Consider the following 16,637-nt stretch of genomic DNA (forward strand, 5'->3'; position numbering starts at 1 on the left):
TAATGGTTACTTATTTTTGAGAGAGAGAGAGAGAACATGCAAGCAGGGGAGGGTCAGGGAGAGAAGGAGACAGAGGATCCGAAGCGGGCTCTGTACTGACAGCAGCCAGATGGGGGGCTTGAACCCATGAACCGTGAGATCACAACCTGAGCCAAAGTTGGACACTAACCGCCTGAGCCACCCAGGCACCCCTCGTGTAACCTCCTATCAAATAGGCTCCTGGAGATTCTCGAACTTAAAAAATTCCAGGGGTCAGAGGTGACTTTGTTCTGTGTGTTTGCTGTAAGGTCATCAACCACTCAGACACTGACCTCAGAGTTCTACTACAAAAACCCAAACTGCTGAGTTTGTATGTCTACCAACATAATGAGAAATGTATACACACCTCTGTTGGTCAAAACTGCAATATTTTCATACAATTACCATCAATAAGAGAAATCCTACATGGCTTTGCCTTCGTGTATATAAGGTTACTATATCGATTTGATGTTTTCATAATCGGGAAGTTGCTCTTAGTGACCTATACATTCTGAACCGTACTTCCAGTCATTAGAGTTGTATCTGGCACTGAATCTTTCACATTTTCTCAACATAAACCAGGGGTTCCATGGGTAACATGTGGCAGACTGCTGTAGGAAGACAGAGCCACAATTCCCTGTCTCACTCATGATCCCAAGCTACGCCCATCAGGCAGCTGAAGCTGCTGTGTACTTAATCTTCCTGAAAGTGTGAGCTTACAAAGACACTCAACTCACCAACTTGTTCATCCTGGGTTTTATAGGAACTGGGCGTTTTCTTCTGGGCTTTAAAACCAAGGTAAACACCAGTCAGGGTATTTTCCAGAATCAAAATGTAGTGGTTGTGTAAAAGGAGAACGTTTTCACTAGAGCAAACTGCTTTTTAGTATCTGCATTCTTAGAGTTCTCCAAAAAAAAAAAAAAAAAAAATCTTCTGCTGTAATTAGCCTATTATCTGATCCTACTAAATTCAACCACAGCTGATGATGTCAAAAGCTAGCAATGAAGTAGTTAAAAGCTCTACTTTGTCCCTTAGTTATGAAAATGAATGGCATCATGCAGTCTTAATGCCTTCTCAGAGCTATGGAATAATCCACACATCCAGGAATCTCTAGTTCCCAAGTGACAAGATGGCTTATGATTGTGTTGTGTTTTCATAGTTTAGTAAAAACATTCAGCTTGTTTTACAAAGGGGGGGGGGGAGAATAACATAAATTTATGATTAAAGAAATCAACGGAGATCTATTTGGAACACATTTTTTTCTTTCTAAAAATTGCTCATCCTCACATTTGGACAACATGATGGGGATCTGTAATGCACTGAGGCATTTGCAAACTTTCCCCAAAGAGAGAAACCCATGGCTTTGCAGTGGTATGTTCCTTCTTGGGTAAACATGCCACAGTTATATCATGGGATATACCAGATTCCATAGCTTTGCAGTTAAAAAAAAAAAAAAAAAGTCTTATATTTAATGTAAGGAGACAAAGGGAAGCCATCTTGAAAAGCAAAAGAATTAAATTACTTTCACAGAACAACAACAACAACAACAACAACAACAAAATTACAGAACGAAGTTATGCCCCGAGGGTCTGAGCTAAGCTGCTCTGTGACCATCACGCACAGATATTAAGAATTATCAAAGACCTTAAACGTTGTTCTGGTCCAGCCCTCTGTCTCCTGGCAGACACTGTCATTCCCCGTTCAGAGAAAAGGCAGACGGACAGCATGTGGGTAACTCTCACTCCTATAAAGGCTGCCCACTGGCCCCTGCCCCACCCCTCAGCACCCCCACTGCCCAGGAACTCTTGTGCCACAGCCACTCCCACTTGATGCTCATTCGTACTGGCCACAGGGTGAAAAGGTTCCGGCACCAGCATAGGAAAGCTCAGTGTCATTCAACACATAGAGCAGCTACCGTGTCCAGGGCCCCAAGAGAGAATGAGGAAGCTACAATGACCCCTCCCCTTACAGAGTGCGGCTGGGGAAATTAAAAAGAGAAATACATCAACAGTCAGGACTGGAGGGCCAGCGGAGTAAGTAAGGGTGCTCAGGGCACGTAGAACAGAGCAGAACAAAGCCACAGTCGTGGGGATCAGGTGCTTCTGACTGGGAAGGGCTTCCTGGCCAGGGAATGCTGTGCAAGGAAGGGCACCCACAGCGGGAGGAAAGCCTTGTGCGAAGATGGACCTGGGAAAAATGGAATTTTCCAGGGCAAACGTTCAATAGCTCATGTGAGAGGACATTGTGACAGTTCCTCGAAGCTTCCCAGGCAACCCTGACTCCTTAGTACTGACACTGGGATCCACGAGGCGTGTCCCACAAGGCTTGGAATCAAATGCTGACCCCAGCCTCGCCCCAGCTCAGGAGGAAAACGTGACCAGGCCTGCACCTGCCGGCCCCGGCCCCAGCCCTGCCCGTCCCCGACTCTTGTGCGGTGACCCCACATGCTTGGGGTTCCTCATACCAAAAATCCTTCCGCACCCGAGGCCTCGGCTCAGCCTGGACAGGCTCCTTCCAGATCTCAGTTTAGAGGAGGCCCCGTCAAAGACCTCCTGCACCCCATCTCCCCACCAGCAGCCTCCACGCTGGCATCTGCACCCCACTCTGCCTTAACTCTCTGCAGAGGAACACCTGGTATTTCTCTTGAGTATTGTTTTTGTCACTGAAATTACTACAGTCCAACTTCATCAGTCACAGATTTTGTATTTAATTTTTTTTAACGTTTCTTTATTTCTGAGAGACACAGACAGAGCACGAGTGGGGAAGGAGCAGAGAGAGAGGGAGACACAGAATCCGAAGCAGGTTCCAGGCTCTGAGCTGTCAGCACAGAGCCCGACGCGGGGCTCAGACTCACAAACCACACGATCATGACCTGAGCCGAAGTTGGAGGCTTAACCGACCGCCCCACAAATTTTGTATTTACAAACTTGCCTACCTGGCTAAACTGCATCTGTATAACCCCCAAATCAACACCCTCAATGAAGCTTTCGCTTCATTCACAGACAAGGGCAGAGCTGGGAAAATGTTGAGTTTCCCAAAGCACACCCTCCCAGAGGCCCAACAAGGCAAGGCCATGATCTGCCTTCTCATTTCAGCTCTCATTCACTGGAAACATTTTATTTTAAATTTGTATTTATTTATTTTGAGAGAGAGAGAGAGAGCAGGGGATGGAAGGGAAGGGCAGAGAGAGAGGCAGAGGGAATCCCAAGCAGGCTCTGCACTATCAGTACCGAGCCCAATGCGGGACTCGAACTCAAGAACTATGAGATCATGAGCCGATACCAAGAATCCAACTCTTAACCAACTGATACATCCAGGCGCCCCCCTCACTCACTGTAAACAAGAGTCCTTTCTGTGGTCCATTTAGTGTACATTTTTTTTTTTACATTTTTTGTTGGTGATTTAGATTTTTATTTTTTTTTAATGTTTATTATTTATTTTTGACAGAGAGAGACACACAGAGGTGGTGGGGGGGTGGTGCTGAGAGAGAGGGAGACACAGAATCCGAAGCAGGCTCCAGGCTCTGAGCTGTCAGCACAGAGCCTGACGCGGGGCTTGAACCCACGACCCGTGAGATCATGACCTGAGCCCAAGTCAGACACCTAACCGACTGAGCCACCCAGGGGCTGCGGTGATTTCGCCTTCTAGAACGTCCACCAGGCGTGATGCTGCAAAGCCATCTGATGCTCCCAAATGCAAAAAGACTGTGGTGTGCTTACAGAGAAAATACACGTATGAGATGGCTCCGTTCAGGCAGGAGCTGCAGTACCGTTGGCCATGAGTTCAACGTTAATGAATCAATAATATATATTAAGTAAAGCGTCTTTAACCAGAAACACACACAAAACAAGGGTATGTGTTACTGAGTGGAGGAAATCGTTATGAGCAGAGGCTCGCAGGAACCCAATCCTCTATTTCCCCTAGGAGCAACGGTCCCGTATTCGTTAAGTCAGCGTTCACGGGGACGTTAAACAACATAAATACTGTGAACAACAAGAATTGAAGGCATTTATTCTGGAGTTCTCCAAAGAAAGACGTTTTGCTGACTAGTCTATTTTGTGCCCGCAAACCCAGATGACAGCTGGTGGTAACAAAAGTAGCAGAGAAATGGTTAAAAGCTCTACTTTTGTCCTTAATTAGGTTTCAAACACATTTCTGCATAGAGATTTAGTGGATTTACCCAGCGATGGCATAATTTATTTTCCCCTGCAACAAGGACCGCGTCCATCTTGTTCAGGGCTATGGATCACCATGCCTAGCACAAAGTGTGCTCTCCCTAAACGTCTACTGAATGAATGAAAGACTTTAACCCCAAACAAAACCCTAGCTCTTATACTTATCTCCCTCGAAAAATTCTGTACCCAGTCTAAGGTACTAAATTCTTGCCCCACTTAACTTGGACCGAATAAAAACAGTCAAACCAATGATGCTACAATGATATAAACGTAATTTCGGGGCGCCTGGGTGGCGCAGTCGGTTAAGCGTCCGACTTCAGCCAGGTCACGGTCTCGTGGTCCGTGAGTTCGAGCCCCGCGTCGGGCTCTGGGCTGATGGCTCGGAGCCTGGAGCCTGTTTCCGATTCTGTGTCTCCCTCTCTCTCTGCCCCTCCCCCGTTCATGCTGTCTCTCTCTGTCCCAAAAATAAATAAACGTTGAAAAAAAAAAAATTAAACGTAATTTCATTATGTTATCATGAAAAGGTCAAGAACTTCAACAACACAGACCCGGGTTTGGATTCTAACTCTACACTGCCACCTGTGTGAGCTTGGATCGTTTATTTCACCTCTCAGAGCCTCAGTTTTCCTGTATATTAAACAGGGATAATAATACCACCTCCGGCACATGACTGCAATATAAAAATGTGATCGTGCGTATGCAAGTTTCAGAATATTACTTCACAGGGAACAGTTCTGAGTAAACATCATCCCTCTGAGCTTATGTGGAACCATGAATCATTCTGAGTAGCCTGGCCGGAGTGAAAGGGATGATGGGCTCATTTGATGTGGCAGAAAAAAGAGGGTTTGGGCAGCCTCCAGCAGGCAAGCCGATTTTTATTTTCACAACGTGGGCTGATGATCCTCTTAGCTCTGCCCTCAAAAGAGATGCCCGTCCTCAGGAGTGGGTATCTCCTCACCGAAAAGGCACCCAAGTTATGCTTTATCAGAACCTCCCATGGTGTGCCTGGGTGGCTCAGTCGGTTAAGTGGCCGACTTCGGCTCAGGTCATGATCTCATGGTCGGTGAGTTCAAGCCCAGCATCGGGCTCTGTGATGACAGCTCAGAGCCTGGAGCCTATTTCAGATTCTGTGTCTGCCTCTCTCTGACCCTCCCCGGTTCATGCTCTGTCTCTCTCTGTCTCAAAAATAAATAAACGTTAAAAAAAAACAAAACTCCCTTCCCTCGCACCCAAAGAAATAGAAAGAAATGGTGTGAATCCACAGCCTACCTTTTTTCATTTATTTGTACTTTTTTTAATTGTGGAAAATATCTAGAACATAAAATTTACCCTTTTAACCATTTTTAAGTGCCCGTTTCCTAGCTGCCATTACGGACAGAGGCTGTATAAACGCAGGCATGAAATTTGGCTGTCAAAATATCATGAGATTGGACAGAGCACTTGTACCTTTAGGTTCAGGACCGCTGACCCTCTTCCCACCACCTTCTAATGATGCCTCCCTTTGGGCACGGCCATTCCCCTGAAATCTAGCTTGTCTTCCTCATTCTTGAAACTTCAGTCACTTTCTGATAGTAAAAAAAAAAAAAAAAAAGATGAATAGTTTTGCTAAATCAATAATTAGCCGCTAATACATTTGGTGGGGGAAGCTCTATTTTACAAGATCTACCTGGATTACCCAGTTGGTGGGACTGAAATAAGTCTCTTAACGTGTCTGTGTCTACTTCTTCTTCTATATAGTAGGGGAGGTGGATGATGTGTAAGGCCCGTGTCAGGTCACACGCATTATCATTCTATCATTAGAATCCCAGGAATGATGATATACCACACTGTCTACCCACAGACTAGACCGTCACGTCAGGAAGTACAGACCAAAAAAACTGTACGCTTACGGTATCGTGCACTCCCCAACGAAGCATATCAAGCAGCACATAACTGCCACTGAAATAGTTACAAGAAAAACAAGCACCGTTTCAGTGACCTCACACAACCTCATTTTAGAAACATTATGAAAACCCCCCTACACCAAACTGTCGAGAGCAGCAAGACTTAGTTTCACTTATAAAGCTTTCTAGCGTCATGTCAATTCTTTTTTTCTTATCAGTTGTCCTGAATTTATTGGCAGATTAACGTGGGAAACGAGCTACAAGCCTCCCTTCCTTTGATGAATGAAGTGAGCCGTGGGTCTGGGTCTCCTGCACGGGACCTCGAACGTGAGGATCACTGGATCGAGCTACAAGCCTCCCTTCCTTTGATGAATGAAGTGAGCCGTGGGTCTGGGTCTCCTGCACGGGACCTCGAACGTGAGGATCACTGGATCACGAACCCGCCGTTGTTCCTCTAAATTCCAGTCTTTACGGGTTGCTCATCTCAAGTCTCTCGTCTCACCTGGGCTCCAAAGGTAAGTATCGCATTCAGTTATGTGGCGTCTTCCCGTATATTTGCCCCGTTCTATGGCATTTCAAAAGCCACCTTCTTAGCGAACGATGTCACCCACTGAATGTGGCTCAGCGTTGCAAAATCACACTTCATATTTTTCACTATATGAGTGATATCCAAACCCATTCTGTCAGAAACACTTTGTTCCAGATGTCCACTCCACAGCTGGTGAGCCCAGTGTAGAAAAGAACCTCCACTTGCCCACATGAGAAAAATGCCATTAAAATTTTAATAGATTGTATTTCCACTTTTATGAATGAAGTGTTAAATACCAGAAGTCGAAGAAGCAGAAGCAGGGGGTGTGGGGAAGAAGAAAGAAAATTTAAAAAGTAGAAAATAAGTAAAATGGTAGATTTAAGCCCAGTCACATCAATAATTGCATTAAATGCAAACGGACTGAACACTGCAATTGAAAGGGTATCTAAGAAAAACTTACGAGTAATATCATACTTAATTGTGAAAGACTTAATGCTTTCTTCTGACTTCATCTACTTTAAATTTATGTTCACCAAAAGCATTCATAAGAAAGTGAGCAAAAAAGATACAGACTGGGAGAAGATCTCTTTAAAGTACATAAACACTAGCACCTAGCATATATAAAGAGCTCCTACAAAGAAAAACTACAGACCAATAGAAAAAGTTACAAGAGATACAAATATGTGCTTTACAGAAGAAAAATACAAACGTCCAGTAATATATATAAAAATCATAATCTCATTATATATTCAAGAATGCAAATTGCAACCATAAGAAACTACTTTACGCTCGCCACAAAACCGAAGGTAAATTAGCAAGGATGTTAAATAATAGCAATATTTGTTCACTACTCATGAGTGTAATCTAGTCCTCCCGCTTGGGAATACCTCCTAAAGAAATATTTGGCTCATGTTCAAGAGTGTCCACTGTGGTATTAATTTACAATGACCAAAGCTGCAAATGACCAATCTTCCTTAACTTCTTGCAAAAGCAGACCCTGAGGTAAGATTACAGTCATTTAGAAGGAAGAATAGGGGCTCCTGGGTGGCTCAATCAGTTAAGCATCTGACTTCAGCTCAGGTCATGATCTCATGATTCGTGGGTTTGAGCCCTGTGTTGGGCTCTGTGCTGACAGCTCAGAGCCTGGAACCTGCTTCCGATTCTGTGTCTCCCTCTCTCTCTCTCAGCCCCTCCCCGCTTGTACTCTGTCTCTCTCTCTCTCTCTCTCAAAAATACATAAAACATTAAAAAAATTAAAAAAAATAAACAGGAAAACTGGCAGAGACATGAGGCGTGGAGAAGTCATTCTTGGAAGGAAAGACAGCCGCTAACAGGGTACATTATTAAACTAGTCATTGCGTGGGTGACTGGAGCATCATCTCACGCGGAAAGTAGGAGACCTGGAATCATATGACCAGCTGACAAAGTCGTTTCCCAAGCCGCTTCCACGGGCACATGCAGCCGGCCACTGCTGGGGCAGCACACCTTCCTGCAGCAGGCGTGCGTGTGCAAGGACTCCCGAGGCACAAGTGCACTACCAGCATCTGGAAGTTGGTGAGAGCGCCGAGAAAGATCCAAGGGGCGGAGGCGAGGCACTGACAGAATCTGCTACAAAACCAACCCCAATGGGGCGCCTGGGTGGCGCAGTCGGTTAAGCGTCCGACTTCAGCCAGGTCACGATCTCGCGGTCCGTGAGTTCGAGCCCCGCGTCGGGCTCTGGGCTGATGGCTCGGAGCCTGGAGCCTGTTTCCGATTCTGTGTCTCCCTCTCTCTCTGCCCCTCCCCTGTTCATGCTCTGTCTCTCTCTGTCCCAAAAATAAATAAACGTTGAAAAAAAAAATTAAAAAAAAAAAAAAAAAAACAACCCCAAATATCCACTGGCGGGAACTGGATAAACTGGTTCATTCCCACCAAGTAACATAGTAGTGAAAACAAATATGCTACAACCACACACAAGGCATGGAGATATCATTAATCGCAAAAAAGTGGCGAAGAAGAACTAAAACACGGTTCCACTTATTTAAACACTGAAAACATACAAAACAATGTATTATTTAGGAATACCCACAGGTGTGGGGCCGAACTAGAAAGGAATGCAAGAAAATAACAAACGCAAAAGCCAGGATCCTGAATTATTTAAAACATATTGAGACTTGGGGTGCCTGGGTGGCTCAGTCGGTTCAGTGACGGAATCTTGATTTCAGCTCAGGTCATGATCTCACAGTTCATGAATTCGAGCCCCACATCAGGCTGCATGCACACTGAGCATGGAATGCTGTCTCTCCCTCTCTCTCTCTGCCCCTCACCCCCCTCAAAATAAATAAAATAAACTTCTAAAAATATATATTAAAAATATATATATTGGGGCACCTGGGTGGCTCAGTCGGTTAAGCATCCGACTTCGGCTCAGGTCCTGATCTCGCGGTTCGTGGGTTCAAGCCCCGCGTTGGGCTCTGTGCTGACATCTCAGAGCCTGGAGCCTGCTTTGGAGTCTATGTTTAAGAACAAACATTGAAAATTTTTAATAAAAAAGAATATATATATCTGGACTTGATGCATTTATAATGATCACGATAACATGTTTTATTTTGAAAGACAAACTTGAACTGAAATGGGAAAGACTGCATCTGGGGCACAAGCAAGGATGTGGATAAAACAAGACGGGTTAAAGCTGGGTGGTGGGTGCACGGGTTGGTAGTCTATTAGTCTTTATGACAGAAATATATGCACACTTCCTACATATAAAATTTTTCAAAAATCCTAAGAAGAATCTGAAATAAAGGACGTCATAACGTTCACCTAACAAACTCTGAGTGACGATGGGTTTTCCTCTCTTCCTTTTACTTTTCTGTGTTTTCTAGAACAACCATACGTTCCTTTCATATTAGGAAAACAATGTAAAGCCACTCAAGTCCCCACAAATCCCACCCCCCCCCACTTTTCCAGTCCTAGCTGTGCCACCTTCCATACACAGCCAATCTAGAAAAGGAGAGAAATCAGCTACTTGATTCCCTATTGTAGTGATTAACTTACACAGAGATTCCCCGGTTTGCTAATTCAGCTGCAAATTTACATTTGCCCACAGGGGCTGAAGCCAAAAAAAAAAAAAAAAAAAAAAAAGTAGGCCAATTCTAAAATAAATCATCCAGTGGGCAATTAAAAACTGGATAAAAACTGAAGGGAAGAGGGAATCCGACACTACAGGTTAAATCCTATTATCACAAATTTCAGATGATTGTTTCTATTCTCTCACGAAGGGATTTTGAGTCGGACTCAGATGATATCAAACAGTGCTTAGAACAGTTGAAGTGTATGCCCAGAGACTCAATATATTCCTAATAATCACAATTTGTATTTTGAAACACAAAACTGAGAAGGGGGGGGCGCATAATATTTAGAGCTGCTCACTACGGGAAGACGGAAGGTCCACAATGCTTGAAATAACCAGCTTGCGTATTCATCAAATGCCTTGTATACTTTCTGCCAAACCCTGAAAACTAAAAGCATTTCCGCCGCTCTCTTAGTTGTAGCTGTCACACGAGGCTGGTTCCGCCATTCGAATGCAAATGTCTCATCAGTTCCAACCGTCCTATCCACGTGAAAATGTCCCCCAACAGTTGCAAAAACTGAGCACGGCACTCCTCACTAGCACCGGGCGTATTGGGGGTACTTTGTTCCTTCGAGTTTTGATGACGCTCTAGTTGGTGTCTTTCCTTCAGGACTCCAAAATCATTAAGGCTTATGTATTCATAATCCGAGAGGCCTCGCTGAATAGGTGGAGAGCCCCAGGGGCACTTAAAAGCTAGTTGGGAAGAAAAGTGCCTGCCCAACGAGCTTTTGTAGAGCAGTGGACCGTGAATCTCCTTTGTGAGCTCAGATAAGCTTGGACTGACGCGGGCTCCCATAAACTCCCGCTAACCCAAGCCGCAGTATCTGCCTCGTCAAGTTTCTCGCCTTGACCCATGACGGCCCATTCCATTTTCCCCGTTCTTTTAGCGTGACCGTGTGTAACAAAGGCTGTGCGGGAACGTCCCGTGACCTACAACGTTCATCTCAATCCAAAGCTCTCTGAACAGCCAGGCCTGGGAGCGGCAGGCTTCCCGTCCAAGGGGAGACGCGGAGGCCCTCAAACTGGGAGGCCTGACAGCGTGTTCTTGATACCTACATACAATTTACAAAAAGCATCGTGCGTGTTATGCGAAGAATCTGAATTCAGAAACATCCTGCAACCCACAACAGCCGAGATGAAGAGCCGAGTCAATCAGGGAAAATAACCAGTGTATTTCTTCTATACCATTTTACTAAACCCTCTGGTCTGTGTATCACTTTCTGTTTAATAAAAGAAGAAAAGAAAAATAGTTTCTGGTTTTCCAATATAAAAATCCAACTTCAAAGGAGCTTTGTAAGTACCATAAGGTAGTACTGTCACCCAGGCAATTTCAAAAGGCCTTTCAAACCACTCTCGGATAACGAATCTGTTATCTGGCAACTCTTATAAGAAAACAGCTTTAAAGAGCCCATAAACAATCATTATCTTCAAACAGCATCCTCAGACACTAAAATCCCTGGATAACATAGATTTGTTTTTCATTTTTACCTCCCTCAGACTCTACTACACAACACCTTCTTAACCTTTCTAATTTAAAAAAAAAAATTTATTTAGTTCAAGAGCTAACGACAGAATAGGTATCACAACAGATGCTGCAAAAATTCACCTTGGAAACGTGGATTTGAAATACAATCTATCTTTGAGTTTAGAGAAAAGGCAAAGAGACAATAAAAGGAGATAAACGAGGAAAAATCTTTACATAATCATTTACTTCTCCCTTTTAATTAAACTTGAATTCCAAATAACGCGGAGTTTATTAACAAGATAATTCTCTGTGAGGCGCTACTGAACAGGTTCTCTAAGAATTTCATGGTTTGTCGATATCAAGAGGTAGTGAGTAATCTAAGAATTTGGTGAGTCAATAAAATAAAAGGCAATGGCAATACACCCACTCGGTCACCTGAGAACTCTTTGGAGAGTCACTTGCAACATCACCAATTAAAGCAAAGATCTCTCGCTCGGAATAGTCCGTTTCCTGCCCCCCCCTCCCCCCCGGTGTGCCTCATTTCCCTTCCCCAACCAACAGAAAACTCCCTTATGCTCAGGATGTATTTTGAGAGACGGACGTAGAATTTTTACATCTGGAAGATATTCCCAGATCACATAAATACTTACCCACATAACTGAAATACATCCTGAATCCCCAACACTTACTGTTGCCTACTTTACTGTTTACCTCGAGCGAGCTCTGTTGACTGTGTGGCGCTCATAAGGTAACCTCTACTTCTGGGCCAAGACCTTTACTAAAACCCAACGTCAGAATATGTCTTATTAAGCAAATGTCCCATTGAGGTTAAGCGTAAATGAGTATTGTGAGTGTGTGCATGCGTGCAGGTAAGTATTACAGGGTTGAGGAGGAAGAGGCGGAGCGTGCATGTTGAGAGGAAAATCTTCCAAATTCAACATGAGAAACTCAGTAATCTAGGACACAGCTCGACGTAGAATGAAGCATCACTTACGGAAGAAGGTGTCTGAAAGCACTTATCTTGGAATTCTCCATATTCCTAGGGCGCCTGGGTGGCTCAGTCGGTTAAGCGACCGACTCCGGCTCAGGTCATGATCTCACGGTTCGTGAGTTGGAGCCCCCCATTGGGCTCTGTGCTGACAGCTCAGAGCCTGGAGCCTGCTTCGGATTCTGTGTCTCCCTCTCTCTCTGCCCCTCCTCCGCTCACTCTATCTCTCAAAAATAAATAAATGATAAAAAATAAATTAAAAAAAAAGAATTCTCCATATTCCTGAATAAAAGATACCTCGATGATGACAGAAATCAGGAATTATAACCCATTTTTTGGTAGTGCAAAGCTGGGTCATGTTTTACTTTTTCTAGCAACGTATTATGTTCGTTTAATATTTACCGCAAAAGAAAGCCAACCAAATAGCATAACTCAAAATTCTGATACGTTCTACAGAGAAATATTTCCGTCCAATGGGAAAATAACCCTGCTTGGCTCTTTCTCCTCCGAAATTGCATTGTTATTGATTTCTCCTATGGAGGGAGCTTCCCTATAGAGGAAGGCAGGAATCATATGAGTAATAACTCTCACGACATTAGCGTTAATGCAAATTTGGCAACTGCTACAAGCATTTACGTACACGTTCGCTTTTACACAACTGCTATTACATGTGCTAAAAACTCAGCTGTCATGTCTACCTTTTTTCCAAGATAATAATCCTGCCAATAGAGTCACCAAAGGCCATGGCAGAAAATCCAAATAGAGAGGGCACTGAGGGCTGAATAAGCTCATTGTCTGTTTTGGAACAAGAGGGCTGTATTCACCATGAAACTGGAGTAAGAACTAGATTAGAACAAAGACTTAAAATTCAGAAACAAGTCAAGAGTAGCTGAAAACTCACCCACATTTTTTTACACTACAATTTCTATGTTTGGCATCATTTTGTATGTTTCCATTACCAAACAAAAATGTGGAGATGATATACATTTATAAAGGAAGCACTCTGATATAAAAAGTGCTTTGCTTTTTCAACTTCTCCTAACCATTTAAAATGCTTTTTGGGGGAAACAGAATATCCTTCGTATTTTAAAAAGCTCCAAAGTGAATTGAAGATTAATCAGCTGCTTAAGCGTTCCATTTTATGTCTTGGCCAAAAATATAAGTCATGGCCAAAGAATGCTATTATTTTATACTTCCATTTCTCTGTACAGTGTATTCAGCAATTTCACAAATCACATAATCCTTAGAACAACACTGTGAGGTCGGTATGACTGGTGCCTAACACAGATGAGAACACGCATCTCAGTGTCGAAGATGCGAGTCATGTTTCTGGCCGATGAGCACCTTTGAGAGAGCCTCAACGTACCGGGGTGATTTCTGGCTTTCTGAACTTAGGGCGCCCTGTTCTCCGGGCTCCTCTGCAGCTAGGGTGACGGGAGCACCGGCCGTGAGATTCACCCTTGCAAACCAGGGATTCGCACGTGAGCATCATGCTGGTATGCACGGGATTTGCTTTGACTGGTCATGGCAACCGAGGTGCCCAGCGTGGGGGCCAAGGCTGGCTGCAGGGCGGAGTCCCCGGAGCCGAGCGGCACCACTCCTGCGACGCAGCAGACTTCCTGGCAGTGGTGTAGACCCCGGCACCTAGCGCTCGGTGGGCCAGAACATGTGGCAGCCAGCACCCTCCGGGCCACTTCTCTGGCATGGCTTTGGACGCCGCTCCTGAAAACTTCGCGATGCGCCTAGGTCTTCAGCCCTCCCAGAAGGGCTCTCTCCCACAAACTGCCCGATATCCTTTCAACAAACCACTTCTGCTAGGAGTCCCGTTCTGTTGCTTACACTCAGGAACCCTGACTCATTTACTGAGGTGGTTACGCAACATTCATTCTTTTCGGGAAGTCTTTTCTGGGCAAGAAACTGTAAGGATGAGTCCTAAAGGATCTGTAAGATTCAACTAAGCAGAGCTATGGGAAAGGGGGAATGGCCTTCTAGGCAGAGGGCCTAGCAGTGCAAAGGTCCTGTGGTAGAAAAGAAAACCAATGAGTCGTGAACGGGGCTGGGGAGAACTTAATGAAATGGAGCCGATAGGTGAGCAGAGGCCAGAGCACATGGGTGTGGCAGGAGATTTTCCCCCTGTGGCCTTGCAGATCACAAACAAATTTCTTTATGAAGCCAAAATACATGTAGACATAAGTAACACACGTTGAAAGCTACACGCTAAGAAATTTCAAGTAAGACCAATGCCCCATTTACAGAATAGGCTTTCAGGCATGGAAAGATAGCAGTCATCTTTTTCCACGCTGAAATAGTCCCGGGATCTTCACCTGTCTAGGTAATATTCCAGCCATAAAAGTCTAGTGGTGAACACAATGGGTTTGAACCGAAGAAACTTGGATTTGAGCCCTGATGCTAGACACTCCTTTCATGATCTTAGGGAAATCATTATTATCCAGGAAGGTTGCCTACATCCATAAAACAGAGAAGAATCTGCTGCCCTCCATGTCTCATAGAATTGTTGTAAAGGTCAAATGAGCCAAGCAATGTGGGGGCTCTATGTAACAGTAGGTGCTGACGGTAGGGGGATATTAGGATAATGGTAACAATGGTTACGATTGCTTTGGTACCATCTCCTAAAGCGTAAACAGGAATGTCAACATGCTTCAGCTTCCAATATTCCCAAATGGGTCCAGAACTGAATACAATATTTTTAAAGTAATTTGTCATAAAAAAAAAAAAAAAAAAAAGCTATACGAGGTGATAGATATTAACTAAACTTATTGTGGTAATCGTTTTGCAATATATGCCTCTATCAGATCATTATGTTGCACACCTTAAATCTATATGATATTGTATGTCAACTATATCTTAATAAAACTGGTTAGGGGAGCACCTGGGTGGCTCAGTCCGTTGAGCGTCTGACTCCTGATTTTGGCTCAGGTCATGATCTCATGGTTCCTGAGATTGAGCCCCGCCTCAGGTTCCACCCTGAGCGTGAAGCCTGCTGGAGATTCTGTCTCTCTCCCTGTGCCCGTTTCTCCACTCACACACTGTCTCTCTCTCTCTTCCTAAAATTAAAAAAAAAAAAAAAAAAAAAAAGGTGGGAAAACTCAGCAACGGTCAACCTTTTAGCATGATGCTCTATCCCTTTGGGGCCTCCTCACTAGAAACATATTCTTCAATGAAAAGTCATGCAAAGAGCCATAGTGAAAATAAATGGCCTGATAATAATAGCTGGATTTATTAAGTTACTGTGCTAAGTGCTAGTAAAAATTTGGAAATAAAAGTAGCTTTATCAATGCAAAGCACTTTGCGATTTATCTTTCTAATCCTAGACTATTTCAGGGTAAGGTGACATGAATTTTTTTGGCTCCCGTGAATTTGACCTCAAATGAACTCACAACTGAGAAGACGTAAATGAGCACATTACAGCATGAAACATTTTTATCAAAGGTAGACCATCAGTTTCCAAAGGACAGAGACGTTACCTTAGTTATCTTTGTTATCTGCAGAATCTAGCACCAGTGCCTGAAACGCCGTAGGCAAGAAGTAAAACCTTTTTGAGACATAAATTTTTCATGGGTGCCTGGGTGGCTCAGTCAGTTAAGCATCCGACTTCAGCTCAGATCATGATCTCACAGTGCATGGGTTCGAGCCCCACGTGAGGCTCTCTGCTGTCAGCACAGAGCCCGCTTCGGATTCTGTCTCCCTCTCTCTCTGTCTCTGTCTCTGCCTCTGCCCTTCCCATGTTCTCTCTCCCAAAAATAAATATTTTTTAAAAATTTAAAAAATAAAATTTTTATGGTTACTGGAATATATGTATGATGTACGACTTGCCATATAAGAGCATAGAAAATATAAAAAGTTTTATGATAAAATAAAAATAGAATGAAATATAAAAATAAATCTCTTTACTGTAAATATTGAAAATAATAATAGTGACAGCTAATATTTAGACGTACCCTTACGTGGCCCTAGACACTCTGCTTAATGCTTCACAAGGACTAACACAGGTAGTTTCTAACACCTGACCCTGGGGAGGAGGGGGTGGGGTAAAGGTCACTGGAAAAATCGGTGAGTTTTTAAGGGTGACTTGGCCATCACAGTTAAAACAAGGTAATGTTCATCATCTTCACCTGCATCTGGCCAAATCGCTCCCCAATGTGAATGTCAAGGATAACCTGATAGAGTACGATGCGAGTTCTTAGAGAACAATCTAGTTTGGCTATCTACACAACCAAATCCACACGTGAAAATCCATCACATTCTGGAAAAAAAAAAAAAAGGTAATGGGGCACCTGGGTGGCTCAGTCGGTTAAGCATCCGACTTCAGCTCAGGTCATGATCTCGCGGTCTGTGAGTTCAAGCCCCGCATCGGGCTCTGTTTCAGATTCTGTCTCTCTCTCTCTCTCTGACCCTCCCCCATTCATGCTCTGTCTCTCTCTGTCTCAAAAATAAATAAATGTTAAAAAA

At 43.9% G+C, this 16,637-nt stretch overlaps 1 protein-coding gene across 9 annotated transcripts in view; it reads right to left on the reverse strand.

Annotated features, from left to right (window-relative positions):
- The window catches only part of LOC147580701 (uncharacterized), a 550,245-nt gene that overhangs the window by 247,241 nt on the left and 286,367 nt on the right, over nt 1–16,637 (reverse strand). The gene's annotated exons all lie outside the window — the stretch shown is intronic.

The sequence above is a fragment of the Puma concolor genome, chromosome B2 (genome assembly GCF_028749965.1).
Source record: "Puma concolor isolate L17-30 chromosome B2, mPumCon1.1.hap2, whole genome shotgun sequence".
In the NCBI taxonomy this organism is placed as follows: domain Eukaryota; kingdom Metazoa; phylum Chordata; class Mammalia; order Carnivora; family Felidae; genus Puma; species Puma concolor.